The sequence below is a fragment of the Amblyomma maculatum genome, chromosome 7, assembly GCF_055883805.1.
Source record: "Amblyomma maculatum isolate TAMU_Amacu chromosome 7, ASM5588380v1, whole genome shotgun sequence".
NCBI classification, from domain to species: Eukaryota; Metazoa; Arthropoda; class Arachnida; order Ixodida; family Ixodidae; genus Amblyomma; species Amblyomma maculatum.
In genome coordinates, this window is record NC_139350.1 from 78,465,377 (window position 1) to 78,479,328 (window position 13,952).

Sequence of the window (13,952 nt, forward strand, 5' to 3'; positions counted from 1 at the left end):
GGAAGCATTTTATTCGGCATAGAAGGGTCAGGGTTCGGACTAGTGGGTGCTCGGGTGCTAGTGGGGGGAGGGGGTCAGGAGGGGTACTTGTGTTCTGTTCCTTCATTGATTCGCGCTATGGAACCTCATTTATTTAATAATACGGCCGCTCTCAACCGAGAGCCTAGCAGACGGGCAAAAACATACATGTTATGTACGTAAATACCTAAAAAAATGAAAGAAGCAAAACAGTTCCAACAAATGTACACAGCAAAGTATACAATTTTTTTGAAAAACATATCCGAACAATGCACACAACAGCATGGTGACATTTCTTAAAAAACGGCAACAAAATTTTCGTCGTATGCAACAATGATCGGAGTACACAATAATAATCCTACATTTTGTCAGTGTCAACACGTGCACTTGCATAAAATTCAGCCTTGTGCGATGAAATAAAGCGTCGTGCAGCGCATCTTGACTTCAACACACATACGCCCAAAAAGAGGTGCCCTATAAAGCAGCAAAAAATATCGGACGCCTTGTCATATCACAGATTGAACAGCCAAAATCGGCCCATTTTTGGAACAATACCCTACGTAGAGTTGATGACTCGAAGAAGCTTCCGCTGCTGAATGAAGAAGAAATGCTCTTCAACTTCTTGGATGCTGCTCCCAGTATATCCGACGCACGGCGTGGCAGGCTTTTCTTCCTGTTCCTTGATAAAAATGTGAAAGAAGTGCATAAGAGAGCAGCTGTATAAATGTCCATTGCGCCTGAGCAAATTCAACAAATTTTCTACTCTATATTTAGAATACACCAATGCCCCTTTAGTGTACAGCAGTGTGCTGGAAAAGGGCCCCATCAGAAACCACTGGTGGTTATCTAACAAATAACAAATAAACTGTTATGGTTGATTCAGGAGGCACAAAGCTGGCAGTGTTTGATCAAGTCATAAATGAGAGCATGTAAGGTCAACCCATTTTTATTAATGCAGCATACTGTTGCATGGTATTTTCAGATTATGCAAGCTATTTTGTTGAATAAAAAGGGCTTCACTCATCAAAAGCGCCTGGGTTAGAGAACTTCCATGCTTCCCCACAAACTTTTCATTTCCCATGAACTAGAATGTTTAAATATGATAGTTAAAAATGTAAATAACCAATAGCTTCTTAAAGTATGCAGAAGGAAAACATACCAGCTGGATTTCTATCACTCCTAACAGCATTCGAATGATTTCAACCGGAAAAAATTGTTTCGAAAATGGTAACAAATTAAAAAAAAAAAAACTGGTACTGCAGGCCAAAAGACAAAAATACTGCCTTGTATTTTACATAATGGTTTAACAGCATTTGTAAATTGAACTGCCCTATTACAGAAACCACCACCTTCCAGTGCGAAACCAATTCTTTTTCACACATTTCTGTTGGGTACGCTGGTGGTCTGCGAGATTCAGCGAAGCTGTGACGCGAAGACACTGGTTGCACTTGTGTGATGGGAGAAAATACTGACATTTACTTTACAATGATGCCGGTGCATTGCTGGTATCCCACAATGCACTGAAACAAGTGCTGAATGGATGCTGGGGCTGCACTGGTCCCAGTATCATTTTTGAAATAGGCAGAGAAATGGGGCAATTGAATAACAGTGCCCCAGTAAGCACAGTTTTCTTGGAACTCAATGTGCACTTGAATATAAAATTAAGGCAATTTCTTTTTCCTAGCATTAATGGGAGAGCATCTTTCTTAAGCAACCATGATTGGTGCAGTTCTGATCCTCACTTTACCCACTGCTGAATATCTTCCAACTGAAAATAAAATTAGTTATAGGCTACCTTCAAAATTTGTAATGAATTGTTGACAGCACTGGAACACGGTGTTTACTACTAAAATATTAACAGCTGGCTCGATTGAAGGCTTCACACAAGGCCTACAGCATACCCTGCACTGGCCAAGTAGATACTGCAGAACCAAACAAAAAAAAAACGTGGAAGGAGCATACTTAGTGATGGAGCACTACAAAAAAGAAACAAAGTTCATGTAATACATAACACATAATGCATTTCTGAACTTTTGCACTTCTTGTGCTAAGTATGAACCAGCCAAACCCTAGGTCATCGCAATGCTTACTGAAGTGTTTACATTTAGGGTTTAGTAACAAGGAAAAAGTGTTCTCGCTGCTCTATGTGGCAGTTCTGAAACTTCATCACACATTATTCATTGAAAGTGTACACTGGAGCTTTGAGTTGAGCGACAATTACATGTGCAACAGCAGAGCATTACCAAACAACCAAACAACAGAAGCTCTAAAAAATGTCAACACTGAAGCATGGCATGTTAAAACATTTTCCACGCATAGCACATTGTATGCATAGACATCCAGAACATCAGTGGTGAACCTCAAGAGGCGGCAGAAAGCTCAAGTGTTCAAGAAGTTGTAATCATTACAGCGGCAGGCAGTCTGAGCACTTTGAAATACTAAAGGTTTGAATACTGAAAATATGTTGACTAACTTGAAATGCAAAAATAACAATTTAGATTTATTGAGAATGTTTACTATAAATGAGAATGTCTATGACAGTGCCACATGGTTAATGCATGAAATATTAGCATCTGCAGTTGAAGGCATTCTATTCATACAGCATGAACCTTGAAACACAGCAGTATTTTCTCCCAACCAATGTGATAAACCTAATCTCAGAAGAATTAAAATTATTACATCATTTCAAACTTGGCTAGCAAATTACAGCATTTTTTTAAAACCACTATTAAACTGCATTACCCACCTTCAGAAGCCTGTAGGATAAGACAAATATTTCTTTTGAAGCAGACTCAGATTTATATATCCAGACATTAAGAACATGTTAGGTACTAGCATGCATGAGCAGGTTTAGAGACCCCTTTCCATCAAATGTTAAACCCCACCAAGCTGCCTGGAAGAGCCATCTGATAAAGCACTGCTAGTCCACTGCAGCAGAGTGCTTAGTCAAATGGCACACTGCACCAAACTTGACATTACCAGTGCTTCATCAGGTGATTCTTGTATGCAATACGACGTGGTAAGCATGTGATGGCAGGAGTCTCTTAAAAGTGCTTTTGATTGTACTTACAGTGCAAATAATCCTTTCACAGGAAAGAATTCACAGTCGTGATGAAAACTTGTGTAGTATTTCTCTTTGAATTATGAATCACTAATACATATTACAAGTTAAACTGTAAGCCATTTTAGAAACAAAGAAAATTCGCTAATAATGTCGGTTTGAATAATAATTTGAATAATGAATATTCAAATGACAAAAAGAAAACTTACAAATGATGCAAACAACATCCAGAGCTCCCGGCTGGTTCCCAATGTCTGCCAAGACTTGCAGAATGAATACTGTCTGTACATCTACAATAGAAATAAGCAACACAACAATGGTGTACCTCCTTGCAGGTAAAAAGAGACAGCCGAGTTTTGAGGCGATCATTTATTGTCTAATTTAGGAAGGCAAATAAAATTGAAAACATGTAGAGGCACGCAAACTGAAAGCCAAACATCTTACACCAAAAATTAGCAAAGCTTGTGAAGATTTGAATCAGGTATCACCTAATTCTCTGCTACTAGTTGAACAGATTCGAAAAGGCTACACCATTACAATGGAGAAGAACAATAGGTAATTTAAATTTAGCTAATGCGAAAATTGTTACATATGAAGAAATGCAGAGGCTAGTTATGGTTTTATTATTCTTTCTGATGCTCAGCCATGTTTTTAGTATATCTGTAAGGCAATGCAAAATGGCAAAAATGTAGGCATTTAGCGAAAAACTGCCAATTAGATAGCACATGCAGCAAACAGAAGGAAACAGCTTAATACTTACGCTTCTTTCTCCTTTCACGTATTCCCTCAGAACATACTTCGAGCACCCGGGCAATGTCCTTTTTTCTTGCACAAATGGTGTCCTTCAAAACCAAGACAAGTTTCTTGTTAAGGCCAATTTCAACTGCCTCTTTGCCGTCCTTCTTGATTAGCATGTTGAAGTCATGTAAGAACTGCAAGTTTGTGTGAATGGTAGTCATAAAGAATTCATTTTACTCAATGTTTTAAGTAACTGAATATTAAAAATCATTGTGCAAAAGCTGAGGCAATTGATGCCTTTGTACACATCTGAAAAAAAAAAAAGAAACTGGCATTAGCAAACAGCAAAAACAAATATTTACTAAGGTTAGAAAACTGCAAAAACCATCAGTATTTTTCCACTCATCACCAGACTGCAAGCAATATTAAGGGAGGTCTAATATAAAAAATAACAAAGCAAAAATTATGATCCTCCTCCCTTTAACTTGGCACACAGCTGAATGGCAATAAAATATGTAATATACCTCTAAACTAAGGGTCCACGCTCAGCTTTAAAAAGTAGGCTTCAATTCTTAGAGACAATCTACAGACATGCATCGTTAGCATATGAAAGTCAAATTGTTTTCTGGGCCCTTTAAATCAGTAAACTGCTTTCAACACATACATCACAATTTTTTAATAACAGTAAGTGACAAATTTGCCTGCAATATGCGCACTGTGATGAGCAAAGCAGGTAAACATATGCGACTAAGGCTATGATAACCGCTTCATATGTACATTTAAGCAAAAAAAAAGTAAACATCTGGTCAGAATCAAACTCTGTAATAGCAACATCTGGTACAATATTTGGCCACAGAATTCAAGCTGTCGACTTCTACTTGTATGCTGAGGCATCAGTATCGAATATCCATTTATTCTAGTCTAAAGACACTACAAAAATCAAGTAATGCGGTCAGACAGTTATGTTGAAATGTGATCACTAAATAATGAAAACTGGATTGTTTGAACCACATCAGCTGACCTAGCACGTGTACAAATGCCTTAATTGAAGTCTTGCTGAAAATAAAATACGTACCTAAATGATTCTTCGAGAGCAAAAGTAAACGCCATAACAAAAGCAGCATAATAAAAATGCAACTTCACACTCCATGCAACCGCAAAATATGGTCCCCGTAAAATGAAATGCTGCCATTGTGATTAAAAAAGGCAAATCCAGACGCGGGGAAGTTAACATAGGCTGATGATAGCGGCATATAGTTTACGCAGTTTGGAATAAACTATTATGCAACCAGGCCGGCCGACCAGCGCACTTCGATGCCGAGAGCACGAGCGCAGAGGCACGGCCGCTCGATGGAAGCGCACTGCTTCCATCGAGCGGCCGTGGCAGAGGCGTGCCGCGCTGAACGGCCGCCGAGAACGAACATAGCCTCCTTGAACAAAAAGTGTAAGCAGAAGGGCTGCGGGAGGACGCTCCCCGAGCAGCAGGACGGCGCGCGCCTATGCTCCGAGTAAATAAAAAAAAAAGGGGGGGGGGGGGGGGGGGACGGGTTCGCATCGCTCCGAGTGAAAGAAGGTGACGAAGCATGAAGGAGGTTTCAGGAGGGCGAGCGCGAAGTGTAAGAGATAAGGGAGGAGGGGGAGGGGGGAGTCGAGAGTGCTAGGAGAATTAAGGTAGTACGCCAACATACCTTGCCGCACGAACGGAAACGGTAGAACAAAACCGAGTCGTTGCGAACTGAGCGCAAGTATCAAACTGTCAAGAAACGAAAATCGTTTCGTGAACCTCCTGCGCGTACAAAATGCAAGGAAACGTAGCACATACATTATTTCTGTTCAAGAAAGTTGAGACTGATGTTCTTGCGCGAAATCTGAGTAACTCGCCGCGACATCTACCACATGTGCGATGTCATTTTGGCAGCCGGGTGAAAACAAGCCCGTGTCCCACGTTTTTATTTCAGCACATTCTGGAGCGTTCCCGCACAAAAAGACACAGAATGCCGCAATCCGGTAGGACACTGTTCCCACAAAGCGCAATATGCGTGAGAATAGGCTTACCTTTACAGACGATTGCGTCAGCCGCAAAGTACGCTGTCTGCCTTCGTATCACCGGCACCGAACCAACCAGTGCAATTTCAGCGCGAAAGCAATGTAGTCGGCGCATATACCTCTTAGTCACGCAGAAAAAAAATCGTCCATGCCTTGTTCTTTCGAACATCTCAAACATAAAGCGGTGCAGCAGTCCTTCGGCCTGAGCAAAGCAAAAAGAAGCCCGGACACTTGCCGACACGATAAATGCCCGTTTGCGTTAAACACCACATGTAGAAGGCACTTCACAAGCGTACACACTTCTGTAACACATATGCATGGGAAATGCAACACATTTCACGAGGGTACACAATCGAAGAAGCACATTCAGCATTCTGCGAAACGTGGTCGAAACGCACCCCACAATGCTAACGGCCATATTGTGAAATTTGAAAAAAGCGTTCGTAGCTACCGGCGGCCTCCTGGCGGTGAAATTTTGTTTGTTTCTGTTTCATTTTTAGAAAGCACTCGTGTGTAATTTTAATTTTCGCGTTACTTTCGGTGCTTTATTTTGGTGTTGGGTTATATTAGCAGCGCCGCTTGTGTATAAAAGGCTACGAAGTTACGCAGCCATATACCCCCAGCATGTTAGGTGATATTGCTTGCCCGTAACACCCTAAGGCATTTTCTCCAACCAAAGCACCCCTTTGGCATGCAAGAGGTGATTTCCAATGGCACGAACACCCTAGACTCAGGGTGTAAGGGTGTTTTGAATCAGACAAATGCCCAAAAAGGTGTTTTTGTTTTTACAGTGTAAGCAAGGATGGTGTTCGACCAGACCCGGAGAAAACAGCTGCAATCGCACAGTTTCCACCGCCTGCTTACAAGAAAGCCGTGCGCCGGTTCCTTGGGCTATGCGCTTATTATCGACGATTTGTTAAAAAATTTTCGTGCATCGCCGAACCGTTGACGCAGTTTATAAAGGCTGACGTACCTTTTAAATGGAAAGCGCCGCAAGGAACAGCCTTCGACGAACTCAAGCGCCGCCTTTAATGCCCTCCTGTACTTGGCCACTTTGATGAAAACGCGGAGACCGAAATTCACACCTACGCGAGCAGTGTGGGCCTAGGAGCCGTTCTCGTCCAGAAGAGTGCCGGAGAGGAGAAAGTAATCGCCTACGCTAGCAGGTCCCTCACAAAAGCCGAAGTCAATTACTCGACGACCGAGAAGGAGTGCCTTGCAATCATCTGGGCTACTTCTAAGTTTCATCCATACCTATACGGCGGACCATTCAAGGTGGTAAGCAACCATCACGCGCTCTGCTGGCTGGCTAATTTGAAAGATTCCACAGGCCGCTTTGCCCGATGGAGCCTAAGACTTCATGAATTTGATGTTACAGCAGTATATATGTCGGGCAGCAAGCATTTAGACGCAGACTGCTTATTTCGCTCTCCCGTCGACGGTCCTCTGAAGGACGATGACGACGATGCCTTTCTGAGGCCAGTAAGCGCCAGCAGCTTTGCAAAACAACAGCGATCAGATCTTGAGCTGAAAGACCCAGCAGATTACTTTGAAGGCAAGACCACTTCTCCTGGTGTGTTTAGACGTCAGTTGTCGTCGTTCGCCTTAAGCAATGACGTCATCGTAAAGAAGAACTTCGCTTTCAACAAAACAGTGCAGCTCCTTGTCGTGCCTAAATCTTCAGACAGAAAATTCTTCATGCGTTGCATGACGAGCCAGCAGCAGGGCACCTCGGTTTTGCGCGCACGTTGCATCGAATCCAGGAGAAGTACTACTGTCGCGACTACCTGCTGACGTTGCCCGTTACGTAAAAACTTGCCGTGAGTGCCAGCGACGCAAGACGTCGCCGATCAGGCCAGCTGGGCTACTGAAGCCGATACCGCCCCCCAACCCTGCCCTTTCAACAAATTGGGATAGATCTTCTCGGCCCCTTTCCATCTTCATCTGCGGGTAACAAGTGGATCATCGTGGCCACCGACTACCTTACCCGATACGCCGAAGCAAAAGCACTGCCCAATGGCACTGCGGCAGAAGTCGCAAAGTTTTTTGTCGAACAAATTCTCGTGAGACACGGCGCCCCAGAAGTCCTCATCACGGACAGGGGAACGGCATTTACGGCAGAGCTGACGCAAGCCATCCTAGAATAGAGTCATACAAGTCATCGACGAGCTACTGCGTACCATCGGCAGACAAATGGCCTCAACAAAATTATTGCGGATATGATTGCAATGTACGTCGACGCCGAGCACATGGGACGCCATTCTATGCTACGTAATCTTCGCTTACAATACTTCGCTTATAATACCGCCGTCCAGGAGACAACCAGGTCCACCCCATTAGGTCTAGTGTACAGCAGGAAGCCCATGACGACGCTTGACGCAATGCTGCCACACGTAACCGATGAGGATAGCCTAGACGTCGCCACCTATCTTCAACGCGCAGAGGAAGCCCGAAGACTCGCCCAAATGCGCATTAAAGATCAGCAACGAACCGATGCCCGACGTTACAACTTACGACGACGCGATGCTGAGTACAAGCTGGGAGATCAAGTCTGGGTTGGACGCCGATACTTCGGCCCCTACAAGGTGCTTCGCCGACAAGGACAATTGAACTACGAGGTCGTTCCCGACGACGCGGCAGCATCGCAGCGGCGCCGAGTGCATTCAGAAATTGTGCATGTTGTACGCCTTAAGACATATTATGCGCGCTAAAGGCTATTCATGTTTGCTTTGCAATGTTTATGTTAGTTCATGTCTGTTTATTTTGAAACATCGAGGCGATGTTTTTTCTAGGGGGGAGTAATTCTGCGAACAGTTGAAATCTTTATTTGTTCCTGTTCGACAGCCGCCGGCATGCGGCCTTATCATTGTTATTCTGGCGCGCTTATCAATTCTGTATCCCGTGTTTGTTCATGCTCGTTGTCGCGATACGACGCGTTATCATTTTCTTTGTCGCGAACGATGCGCCGAGGTGTCTCGAAGGTTCCGATCCCTCGCGTACGTTTCTACAATGTTCCAGGTTGTGCTACTAGCAGTTTGCGACGTTATCTAGATTGTTCTGAGCAGCCTTTAAATTGAGTGTTGACGAGTGCGACGGGGATTCTTTGTTCGAGGAACGACGAGCACGTTTGTTGCTATCGCCGCCGCCGAGTTGCTTTGTTCTTTTGCGGGCGCACGTCAGCCCAATAAAAAGTTGATTTCAGTACCATCAAGCCTGTGTCTTCTTTTGATGTCAACGGCCTTGTCCCCACTACGGGACAATAGTTACAAGTTTCAAATGTGGCGGGATCAGGGAGAGAAAAGTATTTACTATTGCAGAATCCCCTGACGAAGAGAGGGATGAACACAAGGATAGAGAGTAGGAAATTACAGCCACTTTAGAAAAAGAGGAGTCTAATTTCCGTAAAGCGAGTACCGACGCCAGAACCTCCGCTTAAAAAATTGGAGTAAAGTCTGAAAGTCCGAAAACTGGACAAAAAAAGACCAGTCTAAACGCAGACAATATATACCCACACCCGCCTTTTCATTACATTAAGATGCTTCAGTAGCAATTACTAAACTAACAGAAAGGCTTCTTAAATGGCCTGACTCCAGAATAATGGGACTCAATTTAACTTCCACTGCACCTTCGTTAAATTTTACTTCCGGGAAATATATTCATTTCTCCGTTTTTTTTCTACACTTGCAATATCGCATTTTTAGTATGTTAAACCAGCGTGATATTTCTCACATGCAGCCGGCCGACCACGCCGGATTTCCCGCTGAAATGCAGACTGTTGCTCTATTAGTTATAAAGCTCTATTTTGTGCCACCTTCTCTGCTTGGACTCCACAAGGGGAATCACATTCAGTGTGCCTTGTCTTTTTCTTTACCCCGGCACAGCGCTCTCGTTATTCGCCTCGTGCACGCGCCACTACTCGAAGGTCGCGGTCCGTTGATGTCCAGGTTGTGGTCAAGGCTACGTCTGACAGGTAAATCGTCGGCACCATACGTTGGCTCCCGGTAGCAGCAGTAGAGGTCACATCGATAAGGCTAAAGGAGAGTGCATCTCACAGCTGATTTGGTGTTGCGTTGCGCAACAAACCCGTTTTGAGCTCCTCCCTGTCAGTGGTAAGCGAGCGCCCACGGCGAGCAACCAAAAGGTCGTTACATATATTTAGGTTTCACGTTTTAGAAGAAAATTTCTGAAATGAAACTGCTTTTTGTTATATATCCATGACGTGTACAGACTACTGTGGTTTGGCTCGGTGGCCATGGGTTGTTAGATCGGGGGTCTCATGGTGAAAGTTAGGAAGCAGTGTTCGGGCTGGTCGGACCAGAATCTGTGTTCTTGCCACCCTTCCTTTGTTAGTGCAACCTGGTAGAAGTCCTGACTTTTGTTCGATTTCATGATACCGTATCGTTAGGGATAAGTATGTCACTTGCGTGTCCACTAATGCAGTTGCAGCGGCAGAAACCGTTTAAGGGGAAATCAAGTTGGCGATTTATTCTCGAAGCCAGTCTGTGTGGGCCTTTTTTTCCTGAAAGTAGACTCCCGCTTTTCGCTGTAACCTTTCCATACTCGTCCTTTCCCGCCAGCTGTAGCATTGCCAATTGTAGCACGAGCGTGTCCTGCGAGCCACTGCGAGATTACGTGCGTTGATAAGGCCGCCAGAGAAGAGCACATATAGTGACCGGCAGCCTGCTTCTAAGTGTGCGTGGTACATTCTGCATTTATTGGTTCTATGCCTTGCAGCGAAAGTGCTTCCGACGGCTGCGCAATGAACACACAGCTGCCGCTTTGATGAAAATATTTTCTCGGAATATTATAGGTAGATTCGTGATGGAACTAGATAGCTGGCGAACAATATACCTCCGCCGGCTCCGAGGTTGTACCGGATAAGGAGGCAAGCCGCTTTCCCTCCTCTTCCGGAGAATGGCTACCACGGAGGCACAGATGTTATAGCGCTCGTCTGCTAAGCCCGAGAACGTGGGTTCAGCTTTCGCCACGGCAACGCATGTTGATAGAAGCATAATGCAAGTGTCGTCTGTGTGCTCTGCTAGATGTGACTTTTCCTTAGTTTTCCAGGTTGCCAGAAATTATCAGGCTTTCCAGTATGCATCTTGTTTTTACGCGAGAGCTATATGGGTGCGTATCAGGGAGGTGGGAGTGGAGCCGCACGCATGGCGTCTTCAATAGATGTATCGACAGACACTGACAAATGTCCCCTCTGTCACGTCTCTGGGCAGGGGTAATTAAGAGATCAGCCGGACTAGCACAAGGAGGCGCTCAAAAGGATTGTCTTGCTGGTGTGGCACATGTGAGAGTTAACTGAAGCCCGACGGCACCTAGCTGCGCGCCATGGGTGCCTGCATAGGTGCACCACGCAATTGCTATGTTACGTAAAACGATGCCAGGATAGCGAGTGAACCGGGCCCTTCGAATGTCTCGGCCGATGAAGCGCGCAGTCAGCCTGCTTTGTTCCGTCGCCGTCATCCGAAGCTTAGCCAAGGCATGCACGGTTCTTCGGTAGACATCTTTCTCGCAGATCGGATTACCATCGCTTCGTTCTGCTTGGATTATCGCTGCGGATCTCGAGGCTTTGGTGAGCGGTTGCTACTTTTTTGTTTGAGATAGCAGAGGCAAGCAGTTAGCAGTTTTTCCTGCGCGGCATGCCTGCCCGAGCACGTGGTGACTGGCGCCGCCGCCACTATGGCATCTCCTCGTGGACGCGGCTTCGGCCGTTTTTTTGCGCTCTTGTGCCAAAGGGCATAAGTAACGTGAATTTCTGTGAGCGTCTCTTCAAGCGATTCAATATGTCTCAGTTACGCTGCGCCCAGGACTTCAGTGCTGGGCACTTCGAGATTACGTTCAAGACGAAGCAGGTGGTCCATCGCTTCCTAGCTGGTCCTGTCGGGGGTGTTCAGGCTTGAGATTACGTTTCAGTACCATGGAGTTCTTTCCCGGTTCGTTAGAGTGTTTGGTTACCCGTCGGATGAGCCGTGCGCATTGCTGGCTTCTGCGCTTGAGGCGCTCGGTAAGGTTCAGTCGAGGCAGATGTAGCATGCTCCGAGTTTTCCTGACGTCCATAGCCCTAATCTCAGGATCAAGATGGATATGGCTAGGGCAGTTCCTAACCAATTGAAGTCCGGTGAGAGAATTGTGCAGTGCGAGTACGATGGAGTGACGCGTCTTTACAACTTTTAAAGCCGCGTGGGGCATCTCGCGTCTGTATGCTCAACTCCTAAGCGCTGCGCGTCGGACAGTCATGAGAGTTGTGAGGCAGTGTTATGCGCACTTCTGGGGTGACCATGCCATCTCGAAGTGCACCAAGTGGTCGTTATCATCGACGACTATCGTGGCCACTCCGAGCCAGTGGGCTGTTACCGCGGGCCACCTGTCGCTGCTTTCTTCACTTTGGACGCAGGTCGCCGTTGAGTCAACAGCAGAGGTAAGCAGAGGAGAGCATTAGCAGCGGGCCAGTGACGCCCCCATTGTCGATGGTGCGTCTGTGGGAGTGGAAGCCACTCTCGCCGCGACCGCTGCTGCGGGAGAGCTCTCCGCTGCGCCAGTATCATCCAAGGCAGGTGAGCGGGCCCTTCCCGCGCCCTCTGCGGCATAGGCCTCAGAGGCGGCCAAGTCAGCAGCTGCGGACGGCGATGCACGGCTGAAACGAAGCCCGAGGCGGCAGTATTGCAAGGGGCCGCTACAGCGGCCCCTTTCAAACCACCGCTATTAATGCTGGATTTACGGTGGCAAATTTGACTCGACGCAAAAGAAGGATTGAGCGGCAGACGACGCCGACCCCGAGAGCACCTCCTCCCAGACCAGGACCGATCGGCCTGCTGGTAAGCGCGTGGTCTTGGCGGTAGGAAGGCGTCCCTCCAGCGAGGACGAGGAATCAGGTGCGGCTTCCTCCAGCAACGGGAACATTTCGGGCTCGGAACCAGAAAGGGACATTGGTGAGCCCCAGCATCCTCTTTCCACCGAGCTAACTCCTGTTTATTATGCAAGGATCAGGGTTGTGACTTTTTCTGAGGTTAGTGGGACAGAGCCCCATTCTCTTTCACCACCCTTTTCGTCAACACGGTCGGTTTGTTAGTATTTAGATGTGGTTGACTGCAAATGCTCTCAGTGTTCCAGTTCCGATTCATCTTAGTCCTCGTGTCCTTGATCCTCCATTTCCGACTCCTCTACTAAAGAGGGGTCCCCCGACCACGAGGTTGGGGCAGCTTCAGGTCTCTAGTAATGTTTTAGTTTATGAAGTTTCTTGTTCCGATCATTCCGCCTTAGCGGGGACGTCTTGTTTATTGTTTTTTTCAGGTAGCTTCTTTCAAATCATATTGGCGTCACTTACGATAGCTACTTTTAACTGTCGTGGCATGTCCCGTCGCCCTAAGCTAGCTGTGATCTAAAACAGATATTTTGGTCTTCATCGTCTTTGCCAGATCACCAGCTTCGACAGGATGTTTGGTACCAGATCCTACGTGAGCTATGGCACGTGGTGCTCTCGAGGTGTTGGCGCTATTTTAATGCCACCATGCCGCGGCAAGGTCTTGTTTCACTCCAGCGATGCTGAGGGCAACGTCCTGTCTGCGGAATCTAATTCTGGCAATCGTATAGTTAACGGCTATGCTCCTAATATACCTCGGGATCACTGAGCATTCTTCCAGTGCCTTGACTCTCAATTAGTAGGTCCAGGCTAGGTAGTTCTGCTTCTTGACTTGAACTGTGTCCTCAACAGGGCGGATCGCTTCTCTACTCGTGGCAGTCCGCCTAAGGAGTGGAATAGGCAGGAAGTGCAGGCACTTATAGAGCAAGATCGGTTGATGCCAGAAATGTGCTATGCTTGGGAGAGTCAGGGATGAATTGAACTGCGAGGCGCCTTCACAGCAGGCAAGACAATTGCTAGGTGTTTCTTAGACGGGGTTCTGGCATGAACTTATTTTGGTCTGTCTCCTTTGCGTTGAGTGATTGCAGGTGTGTCATCCTTCTATTCGCTGATGGAACTATGGTCTCTAGCGCGAAGGGGACTTGGCTCCTCAACTCGCGGCTTCTAGAGGACCAGGAAATCGTTAAGGAAGTCTTCGGTATTCTCAGAAGATCTCTC